This window comes from Rhinoderma darwinii, assembly GCF_050947455.1.
Source record: "Rhinoderma darwinii isolate aRhiDar2 chromosome 2 unlocalized genomic scaffold, aRhiDar2.hap1 SUPER_2_unloc_21, whole genome shotgun sequence".
Taxonomy (NCBI): domain Eukaryota; kingdom Metazoa; phylum Chordata; class Amphibia; order Anura; family Rhinodermatidae; genus Rhinoderma; species Rhinoderma darwinii.
In genome coordinates this window covers 48555-71381 of record NW_027461687.1, presented here as the reverse complement: position 1 = coordinate 71381, position 22827 = coordinate 48555, and the positions used below count along the sequence as shown (strand labels likewise).

General features: G+C 47.9%; 15 non-coding genes across 15 annotated transcripts; all 15 read right to left on the bottom strand.

Annotated features, from left to right (window-relative positions):
- Window positions 1–204: 204 nt before the first annotated feature.
- Window positions 205–395, bottom strand: LOC142674862 (U2 spliceosomal RNA). The gene has a single exon (XR_012851942.1). It is a non-coding gene; the product is annotated as a U2 spliceosomal RNA (small nuclear RNA).
- A 1230-nt stretch (window positions 396–1625) lies between these two features.
- Window positions 1626–1816, bottom strand: LOC142674810 (U2 spliceosomal RNA). Its single transcript, XR_012851895.1, has one exon. It is a non-coding gene; the product is annotated as a U2 spliceosomal RNA (small nuclear RNA).
- A 1242-nt stretch (window positions 1817–3058) lies between these two features.
- On the bottom strand, window positions 3059–3249 carry LOC142674937 (U2 spliceosomal RNA). Its single transcript, XR_012851995.1, has one exon. It is a non-coding gene; the product is annotated as a U2 spliceosomal RNA (small nuclear RNA).
- Window positions 3250–4487: 1238 nt separating this feature from the next.
- LOC142674884 (U2 spliceosomal RNA) lies at window positions 4488–4678 on the bottom strand. The gene has a single exon (XR_012851962.1). It is a non-coding gene; the product is annotated as a U2 spliceosomal RNA (small nuclear RNA).
- A 1234-nt stretch (window positions 4679–5912) lies between these two features.
- LOC142674935 (U2 spliceosomal RNA) lies at window positions 5913–6103 on the bottom strand. Its single transcript, XR_012851993.1, has one exon. It is a non-coding gene; the product is annotated as a U2 spliceosomal RNA (small nuclear RNA).
- A 1238-nt stretch (window positions 6104–7341) lies between these two features.
- LOC142674934 (U2 spliceosomal RNA) lies at window positions 7342–7532 on the bottom strand. Its single transcript, XR_012851992.1, has one exon. It is a non-coding gene; the product is annotated as a U2 spliceosomal RNA (small nuclear RNA).
- A 1238-nt stretch (window positions 7533–8770) lies between these two features.
- On the bottom strand, window positions 8771–8961 carry LOC142674883 (U2 spliceosomal RNA). The gene has a single exon (XR_012851961.1). It is a non-coding gene; the product is annotated as a U2 spliceosomal RNA (small nuclear RNA).
- Window positions 8962–10195: 1234 nt separating this feature from the next.
- On the bottom strand, window positions 10196–10386 carry LOC142674933 (U2 spliceosomal RNA). The gene has a single exon (XR_012851991.1). It is a non-coding gene; the product is annotated as a U2 spliceosomal RNA (small nuclear RNA).
- Window positions 10387–11624: 1238 nt separating this feature from the next.
- Window positions 11625–11815, bottom strand: LOC142674932 (U2 spliceosomal RNA). Its single transcript, XR_012851990.1, has one exon. It is a non-coding gene; the product is annotated as a U2 spliceosomal RNA (small nuclear RNA).
- A 1230-nt stretch (window positions 11816–13045) lies between these two features.
- Window positions 13046–13236, bottom strand: LOC142674920 (U2 spliceosomal RNA). Its single transcript, XR_012851986.1, has one exon. It is a non-coding gene; the product is annotated as a U2 spliceosomal RNA (small nuclear RNA).
- A 1230-nt stretch (window positions 13237–14466) lies between these two features.
- LOC142674908 (U2 spliceosomal RNA) lies at window positions 14467–14657 on the bottom strand. The gene has a single exon (XR_012851979.1). It is a non-coding gene; the product is annotated as a U2 spliceosomal RNA (small nuclear RNA).
- A 1238-nt stretch (window positions 14658–15895) lies between these two features.
- LOC142674896 (U2 spliceosomal RNA) lies at window positions 15896–16086 on the bottom strand. Its single transcript, XR_012851971.1, has one exon. It is a non-coding gene; the product is annotated as a U2 spliceosomal RNA (small nuclear RNA).
- Window positions 16087–17320: 1234 nt separating this feature from the next.
- Window positions 17321–17511, bottom strand: LOC142674891 (U2 spliceosomal RNA). Its single transcript, XR_012851969.1, has one exon. It is a non-coding gene; the product is annotated as a U2 spliceosomal RNA (small nuclear RNA).
- Window positions 17512–18749: 1238 nt separating this feature from the next.
- Window positions 18750–18940, bottom strand: LOC142674881 (U2 spliceosomal RNA). Its single transcript, XR_012851960.1, has one exon. It is a non-coding gene; the product is annotated as a U2 spliceosomal RNA (small nuclear RNA).
- Window positions 18941–20170: 1230 nt separating this feature from the next.
- On the bottom strand, window positions 20171–20361 carry LOC142674869 (U2 spliceosomal RNA). Its single transcript, XR_012851949.1, has one exon. It is a non-coding gene; the product is annotated as a U2 spliceosomal RNA (small nuclear RNA).
- Window positions 20362–22827: the final 2466 nt, after the last annotated feature.

Genomic DNA, 22827 nt, shown 5'->3' with positions numbered 1-22827 from the left:
GAAACACAGACACACAGACGACACAAAACAAGAGGTGGCAATGTATTCATTAATTGCATTTAATCAATTAGCTCATTATCACTCATGCATTGTCCAACAGGTGTTGAAATAATGGGATTAAAAGGGGAGATCCCTTCAGAAAGACAGAAACAGTGGCAAACACAAAAAACACTTTTGGAATCTGATTTTAGTCAACACATAAGGAAAGGGTGCACCGGTCCTGGAAATACTGCAATACCACGTCAATGCGTGGAGTGGACAGAGCAAGCTCTATTTCCATCTCCCTGTTCTAAAAATCCATTTAATATATGGTCCCCAGATAGGGGACGTATCAGATATTAAACTGATAAGAACAGATACTACACTTGATCTTAGCCAAAAGGCCGAGAAGCGATAACCCGAACGGGCCGCGCGTTGCCCGAGCCTGCCCGATACTGCTGTTCAGCCCTTGCAGCGATTCAGCCTACTTCTAGGCAATTCCATGGGGCCCTGCAGGCTCACACACTCACAGCTACACGGGAGGTGAATAAAGGCCGGAGAGGAAGCCAGACAGGATTTGCTTCTTTTGCTTGCACCACAATGCAGTGCTGAAAGAGGAGGAATCTACATAAAAACGCCTTCCTGGCAACGCCCAAATGCCCTGCTGCCATGCAGATAAACACTGGCAGCGGCAGCAAGTGCATGCCCACAGCCACCCCTTGTTCCTTCACACCTTGTATCAGCTGTAATCCAGTCCAGTCCAGTGCTGCCTGCTGAGCAGCACTGACCAACTCTGCCTGGGCCCAGGCTTTTATCTCTGAGGCCCCATTATGATGTCAGAAAGCTGGCTCTGGCTCCTCAGGGCTCCACTATGACACGTACAAAGTTCCGTCTGAACTTTATATAAGACGGTGCGGCTCAGTCAGTCACTCAGTGTTGCCTGAGAGGGCAACACTGCAACAGCCGGCCGCCAGGCTGTCTTTTTTTGCACAGCTAGTTGCCTCCAGGAGGCAACAAGAGGGAGACAAGGGACTGCAAAATGGAAAATAAGCATCCACCAACTTTACAGACAACTTCTCCTTGCTCCTACAACCTCCATCCTTGCACAGTTTGTTATTCTTCTAGGTAACATAGTAACAAATCCAAATTGCTGCTCTCTTTGTAGGCAAGCAAGGCTTTGTTGCGACTGCAATTCTTACTCCTTCTTGAAATGTAGGGACGACAGTACATTCCATCACATCCATCTAGTGTACACAGGTAGGTCCATTGTGGCGGGCGGGCGGCTTTAATGGCTGTTTGCTGTTCCCCTACTCCACTCTACTATTTGACTGTGGTGCTGCATCAATCAGTGGCTGGCTCAGGTGCAGCTCTTTAACTTACCTAAAAGGGAGGGCGGAGAGAAGACAAGGAAGGTGAATGAGCTGTTCCAATGTGAAATGCCGGAAACACAGACACACAGACGACACAAAACAAGAGGTGGCAATGTATTCATTAATTGCATTTAATCAATTAGCTCATTATCACTCATGCATTGTCCAACAGGTGTTGAAATAATGGGATTAAAAGGGGAGATCCCTTCAGAAAGGCAGAAACAGTGGCAAACACAAAAAACACTTTTGGAATCTGATTTTAGTCAACACATAAGGAAAGGGTGCACCGGTCCTGGAAATACTGCAATACCAGGGCAATGCGTGGAGTGGACAGAGCAAGCTCTATTTCCATCTCCCTGTTCTAAAAATCCATTTAATATATGGTCCCCAGATAGGGGACGTATCAGATATTAAACTGATAAGAACAGATACTACACTTGATCTTAGCCAAAAGGCCGAGAAGCGATAACCCGAACGGGCCGCGCGTTGCCCGAGCCTGCCCGATACTGCTGTTCAGCCCTTGCAGCGATTCAGCCTACTTCTAGGCAATTCCATGGGGCCCTGCAGGCTCACACACTCACAGCTACACGGGAGGTGAATAAAGGCCGGAGAGGAAGCCAGACAGGATTTGCTTCTTTTGCTTGCACCACAATGCAGTGCTGAAAGAGGAGGAATCTACATAAAAACGCCTTCCTGGCAACGCCCAAATGCCCTGCTGCCATGCAGATAAACACTGGCAGCGGCAGCAAGTGCATGCCCACAGCCACCCCTTGTTCCTTCACACCTTGTATCAGCTGTAATCCAGTCCAGTCCAGTGCTGCCTGCTGAGCAGCACTGACCAACACTGCCTGGGCCCAGGCTTTTATCTCTGAGGCCCCATTATGATGTCAGAAAGCTGGCTCTGGCTCCTCAGGGCTCCACTATGACACGTGCAAAGTTCCGTCTGAACTTTATATAAGACGGTGCGGCTCAGTCAGTCACTCAGTGTTGCCTGAGAGGGCAACACTGCAACAGCCGGCCGCCAGGCTGTCTTTTTTTGCACAGCTAGTTGCCTCCAGGAGGCCACAAGAGGGAGACAAGGGACTGCAAAATGGAAAATAAGCATCCACCAACTTTACAGACAACTTCTCCTTGCTCCTACAACCTCCATCCTTGCACAGTTTGTTATTCTTCTAGGTAACATAGTAACAAATCCAAATTGCTGCTCTCTTTGTAGGCAAGCAAGGCTTTGTTGCAACTGCAATTCTTACTCCTTCTTGAAATGTAGGGACGACAGTACATTCCATCACATCCATCTAGTGTACACAGGTAGGTCCATTGTGGCGGGCGGGCGGGCGGGCGGGCGGCTTTAATGGCTGTTTGCTGTTCCCCTACTCCACTCCACTATTTGACTGTGGTGCTGCATCAATCAGTGGCTGGCTCAGGTGCAGCTCTTTAACTTACCTAAAAGGGAGGGCGGAGAGAAGACAAGGAAGGTGAATGAGCTGTTCCAATGTGAAATGCCGGAAACACAGACACACAGACGACACAAAACAAGAGGTGGCAATGTATTCATTAATTGCATTTAATCAATTAGCTCATTATCACTCATGCATTGTCCAACAGGTGTTGAAATAATGGGATTAAAAGGGGAGATCCCTTCAGAAAGACAGAAACAATGGCAAACACAAAAAACACTTTTGGAATCTGATTTTAGTCAACACATAAGGAAAGGGTGCACCGGTCCTGGAAATACTGCAATACCAGGTCAATGCGTGGAGTGGACAGAGCAAGCTCTATTTCCATCTCCCTGTTCTAAAAATCCATTTAATATATGGTCCCCAGATAGGGGACGTATCAGATATTAAACTGATAAGAACAGATACTACACTTGATCTTAGCCAAAAGGCCGAGAAGCGATAACCCGAACGGGCCGCGCGTTGCCCGAGCCTGCCCGATACTGCTGTTCAGCCCTTGCAGCAATTCAGCCTACTTCTAGGCAATTCCATGGGGCCCTGCAGGCTCACACACTCACAGCTACACGGGAGGTGAATAAAGGCCGGAGAGGAAGCCAGACAGGATTTGCTTCTTTTGCTTGCACCACAATGCAGTGCTGAAAGAGGAGGAATCTACATAAAAACGCCTTCCTGGCAACGCCCAAATGCCCTGCTGCCATGCAGATAAACACTGGCAGCGGCAGCAAGTGCATGCCCACAGCCACCCCTTGTTCCTTCACACCTTGTATCAGCTGTAATCCAGTCCAGTCCAGTGCTGCCTGCTGAGCAGCACTGACCAACACTGCCTGGGCCCAGGCTTTTATCTCTGAGGCCCCATTATGATGTCAGAAAGCTGGCTCTGGCTCCTCAGGGCTCCACTATGACACGTGCAAAGTTCCGTCTGAACTTTATATAAGACGGTGCGGCTCAGTCAGTCACTCAGTGTTGCCTGAGAGGGCAACACTGCAACAGCCGGCCGCCAGGCTGTCTTTTTTTGCACAGCTAGTTGCCTCCAGGAGGCCACAAGAGGGAGACAAGGGACTGCAAAATGGAAAATAAGCATCCACCAACTTTACAGACAACTTCTCCTTGCTCCTACAACCTCCATCCTTGCACAGTTTGTTATTCTTCTAGGTAACATAGTAACAAATCCAAATTGCTGCTCTCTTTGTAGGCAAGCAAGGCTTTGTTGCAACTGCAATTCTTACTCCTTCTTGAAATGTAGGGACGACAGTACATTCCATCACATCCATCTAGTGTACACAGGTAGGTCCATTGTGGCGGGCGGGCGGGCGGGCGGCTTTAATGGCTGTTTGCTGTTCCCCTACTCCACTCCACTATTTGACTGTGGTGCTGCATCAATCAGTGGCTGGCTCAGGTGCAGCTCTTTAACTTACCTAAAAGGGAGGGCGGAGAGAAGACAAGGAAGGTGAATGAGCTGTTCCAATGTGAAATGCCGGAAACACAGACACACAGACGACACAAAACAAGAGGTGGCAATGTATTCATTAATTGCATTTAATCAATTAGCTCATTATCACTCATGCATTGTCCAACAGGTGTTGAAATAATGGGATTAAAAGGGGAGATCCCTTCAGAAAGACAGAAACAATGGCAAACACAAAAAACACTTTTGGAATCTGATTTTAGTCAACACATAAGGAAAGGGTTAACCGGTCCTGGAAATACTGCAATACCAGGTCAATGCGTGGAGTGGACAGAGCAAGCTCTATTTCCATCTCCCTGTTCTAAAAATCCATTTAATATATGGTCCCCAGATAGGGGACGTATCAGATATTAAACTGATAAGAACAGATACTACACTTGATCTTAGCCAAAAGGCCGAGAAGCGATAACCCGAACGGGCCGCGCGTTGCCCGAGCCTGCCCGATACTGCTGTTCAGCCCTTGCAGCGATTCAGCCTACTTCTAGGCAATTCCATGGGGCCCTGCAGGCTCACACACTCACAGCTACACGGGAGGTGAATAAAGGCCGGAGAGGAAGCCAGACAGGATTTGCTTCTTTTGCTTGCACCACAATGCAGTGCTGAAAGAGGAGGAATCTACATAAAAACGCCTTCCTGGCAACGCCCAAATGCCCTGCTGCCATGCAGATAAACACTGGCAGCGGCAGCAAGTGCATGCCCACAGCCACCCCTTGTTCCTTCACACCTTGTATCAGCTGTAATCCAGTCCAGTCCAGTGCTGCCTGCTGGGCAGCACTGACCAACACTGCCTGGGCCCAGGCTTTTATCTCTGAGGCCCCATTATGATGTCAGAAAGCTGGCTCTGGCTCCTCAGGGCTCCACTATGACACGTGCAAAATTCCGTCTGAACTTTATATAAGACGGTGCGGCTCAGTCAGTCACTCAGTGTTGCCTGAGAGGGCAACACTACAACAGCCGGCCGCCAGGCTGTCTTTTTTTGCACAGCTAGTTGCCTCCAGGAGGCCACAAGAGGGAGACAAGGGACTGCAAAATGGAAAATAAGCATCCACCAACTTTACAGACAACTTCTCCTTGCTCCTACAACCTCCATCCTTGCACAGTTTGTTATTCTTCTAGGTAACATAGTAACAAATCCAAATTGCTGCTCTCTTTGTAGGCAAGCAAGGCTTTGTTGCAACTGCAATTCTTACTCCTTCTTGAAATGTAGGGACGACAGTACATTCCATCACATCCATCTAGTGTACACAGGTAGGTCCATTGTGGCGGGCGGGCGGGCGGCTTTAATGGCTGTTTGCTGTTCCCCTACTCCACTCCACTATTTGACTGTGGTGCTGCATCAATCAGTGGCTGGCTCAGGTGCAGCTCTTTAACTTACCTAAAAGGGAGGGCGGAGAGAAGACAAGGAAGGTGAATGAGCTGTTCCAATGTGAAATGCCGGAAACACAGACACACAGACGACACAAAACAAGAGGTGGCAATGTATTCATTAATTGCATTTAATCAATTAGCTCATTATCACTCATGCATTGTCCAACAGGTGTTGAAATAATGGGATTAAAAGGGGAGATCCCTTCAGAAAGACAGAAACAGTGGCAAACACAAAAAACACTTTTGGAATCTGATTTTAGTCAACACATAAGGAAAGGGTGCACCGGTCCTGGAAATACTGCAATACCAGGTCAATGCGTGGAGTGGACAGAGCAAGCTCTATTTCCATCTCCCTGTTCTAAAAATCCATTTAATATATGGTCCCCAGATAGGGGACGTATCAGATATTAAACTGATAAGAACAGATACTACACTTGATCTTAGCCAAAAGGCCGAGAAGCGATAACCCGAACGGGCCGCGCGTTGCCCGAGCCTGCCCGATACTGCTGTTCAGCCCTTGCAGCGATTCAGCCTACTTCTAGGCAATTCCATGGGGCCCTGCAGGCTCACACACTCACAGCTACACGGGAGGTGAATAAAGGCCGGAGAGGAAGCCAGACAGGATTTGCTTCTTTTGCTTGCACCACAATGCAGTGCTGAAAGAGGAGGAATCTACATAAAAACGCCTTCCTGGCAACGCCCAAATGCCCTGCTGCCATGCAGATAAACACTGGCAGCGGCAGCAAGTGCATGCCCACAGCCACCCCTTGTTCCTTCACACCTTGTATCAGCTGTAATCCAGTCCAGTCCAGTGCTGCCTGCTGAGCAGCACTGACCAACACTGCCTGGGCCCAGGCTTTTATCTCTGAGGCCCCATTATGATGTCAGAAAGCTGGCTCTGGCTCCTCAGGGCTCCACTATGACACGTGCAAAGTTCCGTCTGAACTTTATATAAGACGGTGCGGCTCAGTCAGTCACTCAGTGTTGCCTGAGAGTGCAACACTGCAACAGCCGGCCGCCAGGCTGTCTTTTTTTGCACAGCTAGTTGCCTCCAGGAGGCCACAAGAGGGAGACAAGGGACTGCAAAATGGAAAATAAGCATCCACCAACTTTACAGACAACTTCTCCTTGCTCCTACAACCTCCATCCTTGCACAGTTTGTTATTCTTCTAGGTAACATAGTAACAAATCCAAATTGCTGCTCTCTTTGTAGGCAAGCAAGGCTTTGTTGCAACTGCAATTCTTACTCCTTCTTGAAATGTAGGGACGACAGTACATTCCATCACATCCATCTAGTGTACACAGGTAGGTCCATTGTGGCGGGCGGGCGGGCGGGCGGCTTTAATGGCTGTTTGCTGTTCCCCTACTCCACTCCACTATTTGACTGTGGTGCTGCATCAATCAGTGGCTGGCTCAGGTGCAGCTCTTTAACTTACCTAAAAGGGAGGGCGGAGAGAAGACAAGGAAGGTGAATGAGCTGTTCCAATGTGAAATGCCGGAAACACAGACACACAGACGACACAAAACAAGAGGTGGCAATGTATTCATTAATTGCATTTAATCAATTAGCTCATTATCACTCATGCATTGTCCAACAGGTGTTGAAATAATGGGATTAAAAGGGGAGATCCCTTCAGAAAGACAGAAACAATGGCAAACACAAAAAACACTTTTGGAATCTGATTTTAGTCAACACATAAGGAAAGGGTGCACCGGTCCTGGAAATACTGCAATACCAGGTCAATGCGTGGAGTGGACAGAGCAAGCTCTATTTCCATCTCCCTGTTCTAAAAATCCATTTAATATATGGTCCCCAGATAGGGGACGTATCAGATATTAAACTGATAAGAACAGATACTACACTTGATCTTAGCCAAAAGGCCGAGAAGCGATAACCCGAACGGGCCGCGCGTTGCCCGAGCCTGCCCGATACTGCTGTTCAGCCCTTGCAGCAATTCAGCCTACTTCTAGGCAATTCCATGGGGCCCTGCAGGCTCACACACTCACAGCTACACGGGAGGTGAATAAAGGCCGGAGAGGAAGCCAGACAGGATTTGCTTCTTTTGCTTGCACCACAATGCAGTGCTGAAAGAGGAGGAATCTACATAAAAACGCCTTCCTGGCAACGCCCAAATGCCCTGCTGCCATGCAGATAAACACTGGCAGCGGCAGCAAGTGCATGCCCACAGCCACCCCTTGTTCCTTCACACCTTGTATCAGCTGTAATCCAGTCCAGTCCAGTGCTGCCTGCTGAGCAGCACTGACCAACACTGCCTGGGCCCAGGCTTTTATCTCTGAGGCCCCATTATGATGTCAGAAAGCTGGCTCTGGCTCCTCAGGGCTCCACTATGACACGTGCAAAGTTCCGTCTGAACTTTATATAAGACGGTGCGGCTCAGTCAGTCACTCAGTGTTGCCTGAGAGGGCAACACTGCAACAGCCGGCCGCCAGGCTGTCTTTTTTTGCACAGCTAGTTGCCTCCAGGAGGCCACAAGAGGGAGACAAGGGACTGCAAAATGGAAAATAAGCATCCACCAACTTTACAGACAACTTCTCCTTGCTCCTACAACCTCCATCCTTGCACAGTTTGTTATTCTTCTAGGTAACATAGTAACAAATCCAAATTGCTGCTCTCTTTGTAGGCAAGCAAGGCTTTGTTGCAACTGCAATTCTTACTCCTTCTTGAAATGTAGGGACGACAGTACATTCCATCACATCCATCTAGTGTACACAGGTAGGTCCATTGTGGCGGGCGGGCGGGCGGGCGGCTTTAATGGCTGTTTGCTGTTCCCCTACTCCACTCCACTATTTGACTGTGGTGCTGCATCAATCAGTGGCTGGCTCAGGTGCAGCTCTTTAACTTACCTAAAAGGGAGGGCGGAGAGAAGACAAGGAAGGTGAATGAGCTGTTCCAATGTGAAATGCCGGAAACACAGACACACAGACGACACAAAACAAGAGGTGGCAATGTATTCATTAATTGCATTTAATCAATTAGCTCATTATCACTCATGCATTGTCCAACAGGTGTTGAAATAATGGGATTAAAAGGGGAGATCCCTTCAGAAAGACAGAAACAATGGCAAACACAAAAAACACTTTTGGAATCTGATTTTAGTCAACACATAAGGAAAGGGTTAACCGGTCCTGGAAATACTGCAATACCAGGTCAATGCGTGGAGTGGACAGAGCAAGCTCTATTTCCATCTCCCTGTTCTAAAAATCCATTTAATATATGGTCCCCAGATAGGGGACGTATCAGATATTAAACTGATAAGAACAGATACTACACTTGATCTTAGCCAAAAGGCCGAGAAGCGATAACCCGAACGGGCCGCGCGTTGCCCGAGCCTGCCCGATACTGCTGTTCAGCCCTTGCAGCGATTCAGCCTACTTCTAGGCAATTCCATGGGGCCCTGCAGGCTCACACACTCACAGCTACACGGGAGGTGAATAAAGGCCGGAGAGGAAGCCAGACAGGATTTGCTTCTTTTGCTTGCACCACAATGCAGTGCTGAAAGAGGAGGAATCTACATAAAAACGCCTTCCTGGCAACGCCCAAATGCCCTGCTGCCATGCAGATAAACACTGGCAGCGGCAGCAAGTGCATGCCCACAGCCACCCCTTGTTCCTTCACACCTTGTATCAGCTGTAATCCAGTCCAGTCCAGTGCTGCCTGCTGGGCAGCACTGACCAACACTGCCTGGGCCCAGGCTTTTATCTCTGAGGCCCCATTATGATGTCAGAAAGCTGGCTCTGGCTCCTCAGGGCTCCACTATGACACGTGCAAAATTCCGTCTGAACTTTATATAAGACGGTGCGGCTCAGTCAGTCACTCAGTGTTGCCTGAGAGGGCAACACCACAACAGCCGGCCGCCAGGCTGTCTTTTTTTGCACAGCTAGTTGCCTCCAGGAGGCCACAAGAGGGAGACAAGGGACTGCAAAATGGAAAATAAGCATCCACCAACTTTACAGACAACTTCTCCTTGCTCCTACAACCTCCATCCTTGCACAGTTTGTTATTCTTCTAGGTAACATAGTAACAAATCCAAATTGCTGCTCTCTTTGTAGGCAAGCAAGGCTTTGTTGCAACTGCAATTCTTACTCCTTCTTGAAATGTAGGGACGACAGTACATTCCATCACATCCATCTAGTGTACACAGGTAGGTCCATTGTGGCGGGCGGGCGGGCGGCTTTAATGGCTGTTTGCTGTTCCCCTACTCCACTCCACTATTTGACTGTGGTGCTGCATCAATCAGTGGCTGGCTCAGGTGCAGCTCTTTAACTTACCTAAAAGGGAGGGCGGAGAGAAGACAAGGAAGGTGAATGAGCTGTTCCAATGTGAAATGCCGGAAACACAGACACACAGACGACACAAAACAAGAGGTGGCAATGTATTCATTAATTGCATTTAATCAATTAGCTCATTATCACTCATGCATTGTCCAACAGGTGTTGAAATAATGGGATTAAAAGGGGAGATCCCTTCAGAAAGACAGAAACAGTGGCAAACACAAAAAACACTTTTGGAATCTGATTTTAGTCAACACATAAGGAAAGGGTGCACCGGTCCTGGAAATACTGCAATACCAGGTCAATGCGTGGAGTGGACAGAGCAAGCTCTATTTCCATCTCCCTGTTCTAAAAATCCATTTAATATATGGTCCCCAGATAGGGGACGTATCAGATATTAAACTGATAAGAACAGATACTACACTTGATCTTAGCCAAAAGGCCGAGAAGCGATAACCCGAACGGGCCGCGCGTTGCCCGAGCCTGCCCGATACTGCTGTTCAGCCCTTGCAGCGATTCAGCCTACTTCTAGGCAATTCCATGGGGCCCTGCAGGCTCACACACTCACAGCTACACGGGAGGTGAATAAAGGCCGGAGAGGAAGCCAGACAGGATTTGCTTCTTTTGCTTGCACCACAATGCAGTGCTGAAAGAGGAGGAATCTACATAAAAACGCCTTCCTGGCAACGCCCAAATGCCCTGCTGCCATGCAGATAAACACTGGCAGCGGCAGCAAGTGCATGCCCACAGCCACCCCTTGTTCCTTCACACCTTGTATCAGCTGTAATCCAGTCCAGTCCAGTGCTGCCTGCTGAGCAGCACTGACCAACACTGCCTGGGCCCAGGCTTTTATCTCTGAGGCCCCATTATGATGTCAGAAAGCTGGCTCTGGCTCCTCAGGGCTCCACTATGACACGTGCAAAGTTCCGTCTGAACTTTATATAAGACGGTGCGGCTCAGTCAGTCACTCAGTGTTGCCTGAGAGTGCAACACTGCAACAGCCGGCCGCCAGGCTGTCTTTTTTTGCACAGCTAGTTGCCTCCAGGAGGCCACAAGAGGGAGACAAGGGACTGCAAAATGGAAAATAAGCATCCACCAACTTTACAGACAACTTCTCCTTGCTCCTACAACCTCCATCCTTGCACAGTTTGTTATTCTTCTAGGTAACATAGTAACAAATCCAAATTGCTGCTCTCTTTGTAGGCAAGCAAGGCTTTGTTGCAACTGCAATTCTTACTCCTTCTTGAAATGTAGGGACGACAGTACATTCCATCACATCCATCTAGTGTACACAGGTAGGTCCATTGTGGCGGGCGGGCGGGCGGGCGGCTTTAATGGCTGTTTGCTGTTCCCCTACTCCACTCCACTATTTGACTGTGGTGCTGCATCAATCAGTGGCTGGCTCAGGTGCAGCTCTTTAACTTACCTAAAAGGGAGGGCGGAGAGAAGACAAGGAAGGTGAATGAGCTGTTCCAATGTGAAATGCCGGAAACACAGACACACAGACGACACAAAACAAGAGGTGGCAATGTATTCATTAATTGCATTTAATCAATTAGCTCATTATCACTCATGCATTGTCCAACAGGTGTTGAAATAATGGGATTAAAAGGGGAGATCCCTTCAGAAAGACAGAAACAATGGCAAACACAAAAAACACTTTTGGAATCTGATTTTAGTCAACACATAAGGAAAGGGTGCACCGGTCCTGGAAATACTGCAATACCAGGTCAATGCGTGGAGTGGACAGAGCAAGCTCTATTTCCATCTCCCTGTTCTAAAAATCCATTTAATATATGGTCCCCAGATAGGGGACGTATCAGATATTAAACTGATAAGAACAGATACTACACTTGATCTTAGCCAAAAGGCCGAGAAGCGATAACCCGAACGGGCCGCGCGTTGCCCGAGCCTGCCCGATACTGCTGTTCAGCCCTTGCAGCGATTCAGCCTACTTCTAGGCAATTCCATGGGGCCCTGCAGGCTCACACACTCACAGCTACACGGGAGGTGAATAAAGGCCGGAGAGGAAGCCAGACAGGATTTGCTTCTTTTGCTTGCACCACAATGCAGTGCTGAAAGAGGAGGAATCTACATAAAAACGCCTTCCTGGCAACGCCCAAATGCCCTGCTGCCATGCAGATAAACACTGGCAGCGGCAGCAAGTGCATGCCCACAGCCACCCCTTGTTCCTTCACACCTTGTATCAGCTGTAATCCAGTCCAGTCCAGTGCTGCCTGCTGAGCAGCACTGACCAACACTGCCTGGGCCCAGGCTTTTATCTCTGAGGCCCCATTATGATGTCAGAAAGCTGGCTCTGGCTCCTCAGGGCTCCACTATGACACGTGCAAAGTTCCGTCTGAACTTTATATAAGACGGTGCGGCTCAGTCAGTCACTCAGTGTTGCCTGAGAGGGCAACACTGCAACAGCCGGCCGCCAGGCTGTATTTTTTTGCACAGCTAGTTGCCTCCAGGAGGCCACAAGAGGGAGACAAGGGACTGCAAAATGGAAAATAAGTATCCACCAACTTTACAGACAACTTCTCCTTGCTCCTACAACCTCCATCCTTGCACAGTTTGTTATTCTTCTAGGTAACATAGTAACAAATCCAAATTGCTGCTCTCTTTGTAGGCAAGCAAGGCTTTGTTGCAACTGCAATTCTTACTCCTTCTTGAAATGTAGGGACGACAGTACATTCCATCACATCCATCTAGTGTACACAGGTAGGTCCATTGTGGCGGGCGGGCGGCTTTAATGGCTGTTTGCTGTTCCCCTACTCCACTCCACTATTTGACTGTGGTGCTGCATCAATCAGTGGCTGGCTCAGGTGCAGCTCTTTAACTTACCTAAAAGGGAGGGCGGAGAGAAGACAAGGAAGGTGAATGAGCTGTTCCAATGTGAAATGCCGGAAACACAGACACACAGACGACACAAAACAAGAGGTGGCAATGTATTCATTAATTGCATTTAATCAATTAGCTCATTATCACTCATGCATTGTCCAACAGGTGTTGAAATAATGGGATTAAAAGGGGAGATCCCTTCAGAAAGACAGAAACAATGGCAAACACAAAAAACACTTTTGGAATCTGATTTTAGTCAACACATAAGGAAAGGGTGCACCGGTCCTGGAAATACTGCAATACCAGGTCAATGCGTGGAGTGGACAGAGCAAGCTCTATTTCCATCTCCCTGTTCTAAAAATCCATTTAATATATGGTCCCCAGATAGGGGACGTATCAGATATTAAACTGATAAGAACAGATACTACACTTGATCTTAGCCAAAAGGCCGAGAAGCGATAACCCGAACGGGCCGCGCGTTGCCCGAGCCTGCCCGATACTGCTGTTCAGCCCTTGCAGCGATTCAGCCTACTTCTAGGCAATTCCATGGGGCCCTGCAGGCTCACACACTCACAGCTACACGGGAGGTGAATAAAGGCCGGAGAGGAAGCCAGACAGGATTTGCTTCTTTTGCTTGCACCACAATGCAGTGCTGAAAGAGGAGGAATCTACATAAAAACGCCTTCCTGGCAACGCCCAAATGCCCTGCTGCCATGCAGATAAACACTGGCAGCGGCAGCAAGTGCATGCCCACAGCCACCCCTTGTTCCTTCACACCTTGTATCAGCTGTAATCCAGTCCAGTCCAGTGCTGCCTGCTGAGCAGCACTGACCAACACTGCCTGGGCCCAGGCTTTTATCTCTGAGGCCCCATTATGATGTCAGAAAGCTGGCTCTGGCTCCTCAGGGCTCCACTATGACACGTGCAAAGTTCCGTCTGAACTTTATATAAGACGGTGCGGCTCAGTCAGTCACTCAGTGTTGCCTGAGAGGGCAACACTGCAACAGCCGGCCGCCAGGCTGTCTTTTTTTGCACAGCTAGTTGCCTCCAGGAGGCCACAAGAGGGAGACAAGGGACTGCAAAATGGAAAATAAGTATCCACCAACTTTACAGACAACTTCTCCTTGCTCCTACAACCTCCATCCTTGCACAGTTTGTTATTCTTCTAGGTAACATAGTAACAAATCCAAATTGCTGCTCTCTTTGTAGGCAAGCAAGGCTTTGTTGCAACTGCAATTCTTACTCCTTCTTGAAATGTAGGGACGACAGTACATTCCATCACATCCATCTAGTGTACACAGGTAGGTCCATTGTGGCGGGCGGGCGGCTTTAATGGCTGTTTGCTGTTCCCCTACTCCACTCCACTATTTGACTGTGGTGCTGCATCAATCAGTGGCTGGCTCAGGTGCAGCTCTTTAACTTACCTAAAAGGGAGGGCGGAGAGAAGACAAGGAAGGTGAATGAGCTGTTCCAATGTGAAATGCCGGAAACACAGACACACAGACGACACAAAACAAGAGGTGGCAATGTATTCATTAATTGCATTTAATCAATTAGCTCATTATCACTCATGCATTGTCCAACAGGTGTTGAAATAATGGGATTAAAAGGGGAGATCCCTTCAGAAAGACAGAAACAATGGCAAACACAAAAAACACTTTTGGAATCTGATTTTAGTCAACACATAAGGAAAGGGTGCACCGGTCCTGGAAATACTGCAATACCAGGTCAATGCGTGGAGTGGACAGAGCAAGCTCTATTTCCATCTCCCTGTTCTAAAAATCCATTTAATATATGGTCCCCAGATAGGGGACGTATCAGATATTAAACTGATAAGAACAGATACTACACTTGATCTTAGCCAAAAGGCCGAGAAGCGATAACCCGAACGGGCCGCGCGTTGCCCGAGCCTGCCCGATACTGCTGTTCAGCCCTTGCAGCGATTCAGCCTACTTCTAGGCAATTCCATGGGGCCCTGCAGGCTCACACACTCACAGCTACACGGGAGGTGAATAAAGGCCGGAGAGGAAGCCAGACAGGATTTGCTTCTTTTGCTTGCACCACAATGCAGTGCTGAAAGAGGAGGAATCTACATAAAAACGCCTTCCTGGCAACGCCCAAATGCCCTGCTGCCATGCAGATAAACACTGGCAGCGGCAGCAAGTGCATGCCCACAGCCACCCCTTGTTCCTTCACACCTTGTATCAGCTGTAATCCAGTCCAGTCCAGTGCTGCCTGCTGAGCAGCACTGACCAACACTGCCTGGGCCCAGGCTTTTATCTCTGAGGCCCCATTATGATGTCAGAAAGCTGGCTCTGGCTCCTCAGGGCTCCACTATGACACGTGCAAAGTTCCGTCTGAACTTTATATAAGACGGTGCGGCTCAGTCAGTCACTCAGTGTTGCCTGAGAGGGCAACACTGCAACAGCCGGCCGCCAGGCTGTCTTTTTTTGCACAGCTAGTTGCCTCCAGGAGGCCACAAGAGGGAGACAAGGGACTGCAAAATGAAAAATAAGCATCCACCAACTTTACAGACAACTTCTCCTTGCTCCTACAACCTCCATCCTTGCACAGTTTGTTATTCTTCTAGGTAACATAGTAACAAATCCAAATTGCTGCTCTCTTTGTAGGCAAGCAAGGCTTTGTTGCAACTGCAATTCTTACTCCTTCTTGAAATGTAGGGACGACAGTACATTCCATCACATCCATCTAGTGTACACAGGTAGGTCCATTGTGGCGGGCGGGCGGGCGGGCGGCTTTAATGGCTGTTTGCTGTTCCCCTACTCCACTCCACTATTTGACTGTGGTGCTGCATCAATCAGTGGCTGGCTCAGGTGCAGCTCTTTAACTTACCTAAAAGGGAGGGCGGAGAGAAGACAAGGAAGGTGAATGAGCTGTTCCAATGTGAAATGCCGGAAACACAGACACACAGACGACACAAAACAAGAGGTGGCAATGTATTCATTAATTGCATTTAATCAATTAGCTCATTATCACTCATGCATTGTCCAACAGGTGTTGAAATAATGGGATTAAAAGGGGAGATCCCTTCAGAAAGACAGAAACAATGGCAAACACAAAAAACACTTTTGGAATCTGATTTTAGTCAACACATAAGGAAAGGGTGCACCGGTCCTGGAAATACTGCAATACCAGGTCAATGCGTGGAGTGGACAGAGCAAGCTCTATTTCCATCTCCCTGTTCTAAAAATCCATTTAATATATGGTCCCCAGATAGGGGACGTATCAGATATTAAACTGATAAGAACAGATACTACACTTGATCTTAGCCAAAAGGCCGAGAAGCGATAACCCGAACGGGCCGCGCGTTGCCCAAGCCTGCCCGATACTGCTGTTCAGCCCTTGCAGCGATTCAGCCTACTTCTAGGCAATTCCATGGGGCCCTGCAGGCTCACACACTCACAGCTACACGGGAGGTGAATAAAGGCCGGAGAGGAAGCCAGACAGGATTTGCTTCTTTTGCTTGCACCACAATGCAGTGCTGAAAGAGGAGGAATCTACATAAAAACGCCTTCCTGGCAACGCCCAAATGCCCTGCTGCCATGCAGATAAACACTGGCAGCGGCAGCAAGTGCATGCCCACAGCCACCCCTTGTTCCTTCACACCTTGTATCAGCTGTAATCCAGTCCAGTCCAGTGCTGCCTGCTGAGCAGCACTGACCAACACTGCCTGGGCCCAGGCTTTTATCTCTGAGGCCCCATTATGATGTCAGAAAGCTGGCTCTGGCTCCTCAGGGCTCCACTATGACACGTGCAAAGTTCCGTCTGAACTTTATATAAGACGGTGCGGCTCAGTCAGTCACTCAGTGTTGCCTGAGAGGGCAACACTGCAACAGCCGGCCGCCAGGCTGTCTTTTTTTGCACAGCTAGTTGCCTCCAGGAGGCCACAAGAGGGAGACAAGGGACTGCAAAATGGAAAATAAGCATCCACCAACTTTACAGACAACTTCTCCTTGCTCCTACAACCTCCATCCTTGCACAGTTTGTTATTCTTCTAGGTAACATAGTAACAAATCCAAATTGCTGCTCTCTTTGTAGGCAAGCAAGGCTTTGTTGCAACTGCAATTCTTACTCCTTCTTGAAATGTAGGGACGACAGTACATTCCATCACATCCATCTAGTGTACACAGGTAGGTCCATTGTGGCGGGCAAGCGGGCGGCTTTAATGGCTGTTTGCTGTTCCCCTACTCCACTCCACTATTTGACTGTGGTGCTGCATCAATCAGTGGCTGGCTCAGGTGCAGCTCTTTAACTTACCTAAAAGGGAGGGCGGAGAGAAGACAAGGAAGGTGAATGAGCTGTTCCAATGTGAAATGCCGGAAACACAGACACACAGACGACACAAAACAAGAGGTGGCAATGTATTCATTAATTGCATTTAATCAATTAGCTCATTATCACTCATGCATTGTCCAACAGGTGTTGAAATAATGGGATTAAAAGGGGAGATCCCTTCAGAAAGACAGAAACAACGGCAAACACAAAAAACACTTTTGGAATCTGATTTTAGTCAACACATAAGGAAAGGGTGCACCGGTCCTGGAAATACTGCAATACCAGGTCAATGCGTGGAGTGGACAGAGCAAGCTCTATTTCCATCTCCCTGTTCTAAAAATCCATTTAATATATGGTCCCCAGATAGGGCACGTATCAGATATTAAACTGATAAGAAGAGATACTACACTTGATCTTAGCCAAAAGGCCGAGAAGCGATAACCCGAACGGGCCGCGCGTTGCCCGAGCCTGCCCGATACTGCTGTTCAGCCCTTGCAGCGATTCAGCCTACTTCTAGGCAATTCCATGGGGCCCTGCAGGCTCACACACTCACAGCTACACGGGAGGTGAATAAAGGCCGGAGAGGAAGCCAGACAGGATTTGCTTCTTTTGCTTGCACCACAATGCAGTGCTGAAAGAGGAGGAATCTACATAAAAACGCCTTCCTGGCAACGCCCAAATGCCCTGCTGCCATGCAGATAAACACTGGCAGCGGCAGCAAGTGCATGCCCACAGCCACCCCTTGTTCCTTCACACCTTGTATCAGCTGTAATCCAGTCCAGTCCAGTGCTGCCTGCTGAGCAGCACTGACCAACACTGCCTGGGCCCAGGCTTTTATCTCTGAGGCCCCATTATGATGTCAGAAAGCTGGCTCTGGCTCCTCAGGGCTCCACTATGACACGTGCAAAGTTCCGTCTGAACTTTATATAAGACGGTGCGGCTCAGTCAGTCACTCAGTGTTGCCTGAGAGGGCAACACTGCAACAGCCGGCCGCCAGGCTGTCTTTTTTTGCACAGCTAGTTGCCTCCAGGAGGCCACAAGAGGGAGACAAGGGACTGCAAAATGGAAAATAAGCATCCACCAACTTTACAGACAACTTCTCCTTGCTCCTACAACCTCCATCCTTGCACAGTTTGTTATTCTTCTAGGTAACATAGTAACAAATCCAAATTGCTGCTCTCTTTGTAGGCAAGCAAGGCTTTGTTGCAACTGCAATTCTTACTCCTTCTTGAAATGTAGGGACGACAGTACATTCCATCACATCCATCTAGTGTACACAGGTAGGTCCATTGTGGCGGGCGGGCGGGCGGGCGGCTTTAATGGCTGTTTGCTGTTCCCCTACTCCACTCCACTATTTGACTGTGGTGCTGCATCAATCAGTGGCTGGCTCAGGTGCAGCTCTTTAACTTACCTAAAAGGGAGGGCGGAGAGAAGACAAGGAAGGTGAATGAGCTGTTCCAATGTGAAATGCCGGAAACACAGACACACAGACGACACAAAACAAGAGGTGGCAATGTATTCATTAATTGCATTTAATCAATTAGCTCATTATCACTCATGCATTGTCCAACAGGTGTTGAAATAATGGGATTAAAAGGGGAGATCCCTTCAGAAAGACAGAAACAATGGCAAACACAAGAAACACTTTTGGAATCTGATTTTAGTCAACACATAAGGAAAGGGTGCACCGGTCCTGGAAATACTGCAATACCAGGTCAATGCGTGGAGTGGACAGAGCAAGCTCTATTTCCATCTCCCTGTTCTAAAAATCCATTTAATATATGGTCCCCAGATAGGGGACGTATCAGATATTAAACTGATAAGAACAGATACTACACTTGATCTTAGCCAAAAGGCCGAGAAGCGATAACCCGAACGGGCCGCGCGTTGCCCGAGCCTGCCCGATACTGCTGTTCAGCCCTTGCAGCGATTCAGCCTACTTCTAGGCAATTCCATGGGGCCCTGCAGGCTCACACACTCACAGCTACACGGGAGGTGAATAAAGGCCGGAGAGGAAGCCAGACAGGATTTGCTTCTTTTGCTTGCACCACAATGCAGTGCTGAAAGAGGAGGAATCTACATAAAAACGCCTTCCTGGCAACGCCCAAATGCCCTGCTGCCATGCAGATAAACACTGGCAGCGGCAGCAAGTGCATGCCCACAGCCACCCCTTGTTCCTTCACACCTTGTATCAGCTGTAATCCAGTCCAGTCCAGTGCTGCCTGCTGAGCAGCACTGACCAACACTGCCTGGGCCCAGGCTTTTATCTCTGAGGCCCCATTATGATGTCAGAAAGCTGGCTCTGGCTCCTCAGGGCTCCACTATGACACGTGCAAAGTTCCGTCTGAACTTTATATAAGACGGTGCGGCTCAGTCAGTCACTCAGTGTTGCCTGAGAGGGCAACACTGCAACAGCCGGCCGCCAGGCTGTCTTTTGTTGCACAGCTAGTTGCCTCCAGGAGGCCACAAGAGGGAGACAAGGGACTGCAAAATGGAAAATAAGCATCCACCAACTTTACAGACAACTTCTCCTTGCTCCTACAACCTCCATCCTTGCACAGTTTGTTATTCTTCTAGGTAACATAGTAACAAATCCAAATTGCTGCTCTCTTTGTAGGCAAGCAAGGCTTTGTTGCAACTGCAATTCTTACTCCTTCTTGAAATGTAGGGACGACAGTACATTCCATCACATCCATCTAGTGTACACAGGTAGGTCCATTGTGGCGGGCGGGCGGCTTTAATGGCTGTTTGCTGTTCCCCTACTCCACTCCACTATTTGACTGTGGTGCTGCATCAATCAGTGGCTGGCTCAGGTGCAGCTCTTTAACTTACCTAAAAGGGAGGGCGGAGAGAAGACAAGGAAGGTGAATGAGCTGTTCCAATGTGAAATGCCGGAAACACAGACACACAGACGACACAAAACAAGAGGTGGCAATGTATTCATTAATTGCATTTAATCAATTAGCTCATTATCACTCATGCATTGTCCAACAGGTGTTGAAATAATGGGATTAAAAGGGGAGATCCCTTCAGAAAGACAGAAACAGTGGCAAACACAAAAAACACTTTTGGAATCTGATTTTAGTCAACACATAAGGAAAGGGTGCACCGGTCCTGGAAATACTGCAATACCAGGTCAATGCGTGGAGTGGACAGAGCAAGCTCTATTTCCATCTCCCTGTTCTAAAAATCCATTTAATATATGGTCCCCAGATAGGGGACGTATCAGATATTAAACTGATAAGAACAGATACTACACTTGATCTTAGCCAAAAGGCCGAGAAGCGATAACCCGAACGGGCCGCGCGTTGCCCGAGCCTGCCCGATACTGCTGTTCAGCCCTTGCAGCGATTCAGCCTACTTCTAGGCAATTCCATGGGGCCCTGCAGGCTCACACACTCACAGCTACACGGGAGGTGAATAAAGGCCGGAGAGGAAGCCAGACAGGATTTGCTTCTTTTGCTTGCACCACAATGCAGTGCTGAAAGAGGAGGAATCTACATAAAAACGCCTTCCTGGCAACGCCCAAATGCCCTGCTGCCATGCAGATAAACACTGGCAGCGGCAGCAAGTGCATGCCCACAGCCACCCCTTGTTCCTTCACACCTTGTATCAGCTGTAATCCAGTCCAGTCCAGTGCTGCCTGCTGAGCAGCACTAACCAACACTGCCTGGGCCCAGGCTTTTATCTCTGAGGCCCCATTATGATGTCAGAAAGCTGGCTCTGGCTCCTCAAGGCTCCACTATGACACGTGCAAAGTTCCGTCTGAACTTTATATAAGACGGTGCGGCTCAGTCAGTCACTCAGTGTTGCCTGAGAGGGCAACACTGCAACAGCCGGCCGCCAGGCTGTCTTTTTTTGCACAGCTAGTTGCCTCCAGGAGGCCACAAGAGGGAGACAAGAGACTGCAAAATGGAAAATAAGCATCCACCAACTTTACAGACAACTTCTCCTTGCTCCTACAACCTCCATCCTTGCACAGTTTGTTATTCTTCTAGGTTACATAGTAACAAATCCAAATTGCTGCTCTCTTTGTAGGCCAGCAAGGCTTTGTTGCAACTGCAATTCTTACTCCTTCTTGAAATGTAGGGACGACAGTACATTCCATCACATCCATCTAGTGTACACAGGTAGGTTCATTGTGGCGGGCGGGCGGCTTTAATGGCTGTTTGCTGTTCCCCTACTCCACTCCACTATTTGACTGTGGTGCTGCATCAATCAGTGGCTGGCTCAGGTGCAGCTCTTTAACTTACCTAAAAGGGAGGGCGGAGAGAAGACAAGGAAGGTGAATGAGCTGTTCCAATGTGAAATGCCGGAAACACAGACACACAGACGACACAAAACAAGAGGTGGCAATGTATTCATTAACCCCTTAAGGACGCAGCCTAGTTTGGGCCTTAAGGCTCAGAGCCCATTTTTCAAATCTGACATATTTCACTTTATGTGGTAATAACGTCGGAATGCTTAAACCTATCCAAGCGATTCTGAGATTGTTTTCTCGTGACACTTTGGGCTTCATGTTCGTGGTAAAATTTGGTCGATATATTCAGTCTTTATTTGTGAAAAATTGCAAAATTTAGAGAAAATTTACAAAAAATCGCATTTTTCAGAATTTAAATGCATCTGCTTGAAAAACAGACGGTTATACCACCCAAAATAGTTACTAGTTCACATTTCCCATATGTCTACTTTAGATTGGCATCGTTTTTTGAACATTATTTTATTTTTCTTGGACGTTACAAGGCTTAGAACATAAACAGCAATTTCGCATATTCTTTAGAAAATTTCAAAAGCCTTTTTTTGAAGGTGCCAGTTCAGTTCTGAAGTGGATTTGAGGGGCCTATGTATTAGAAACCCCCATAAAACACCCCATTTTAAAAACTAGACCCCTCAAAGTATTCAAAACAGCATATAGAAAGTTTTTTAACCCTTCAGGCATTTCACAGGAATTAAAGCAAAGTGGAAATGAAATTTGCAAATTTCATTTTTTCTGCTGAATTTCAATTTTATTCAATTTTTTTTTAGTAACAGAGAAGGTTTTACCAGAGAAATACTACAAAATATGTATTGTCCAGATTCTGCAGTTTTTAGAAATGTCCCACATGTGTGTCTACTGCGCTCGTGGACTAAAACACAAGCCCTAGAAGCAAAGAAGCACCTAGTGCATTTTGAGGCCTCTTTTTTATTAGAATATATTTTAGGCAGCATGCCAGGTTTGAAGAGGTGTTGAGGTATCAAAACAATGGAAACCCACCAGAAGTGACCCCATTTTGGAAATTACACCCCTCAAGGAATTCATTTATGTTTTTTGTTATCATTTTGACCGCACAGTTTTTTCACAGCACCTATTTGAATTGGGCTGTGAAATGAAAAAAATGATATTTTTTCCAATAAGATGTCATTTTTGATCAAAATTTCTTATTTTCACAGGGAACAACATACCCCATTTTGTTGCCCAATTTGTCCTTAGTGCGGCAATACCCCATTTGTGGTGATAAACTGCCGTTTGGGCCCATGGGAGGGCTCAGAAGGAAAGGAGCGATATGTGTTTGTTGGAGTCCAGATTTTGCTGGATTGGTTTTCGGGTGCCATGTCGCATTTGCAGAGCCCCAGAGGTATCAAAGCAATGGAAACCCACCAAAAGTGACCCTATTTTGGAAACTACACCCCTCAAGGAATTCATTTATGGTTTTTGTTATCATTTTGACCACACAGTTTTTTCACAGCACCTATTTGAATTGGGCTGTGAAATGAA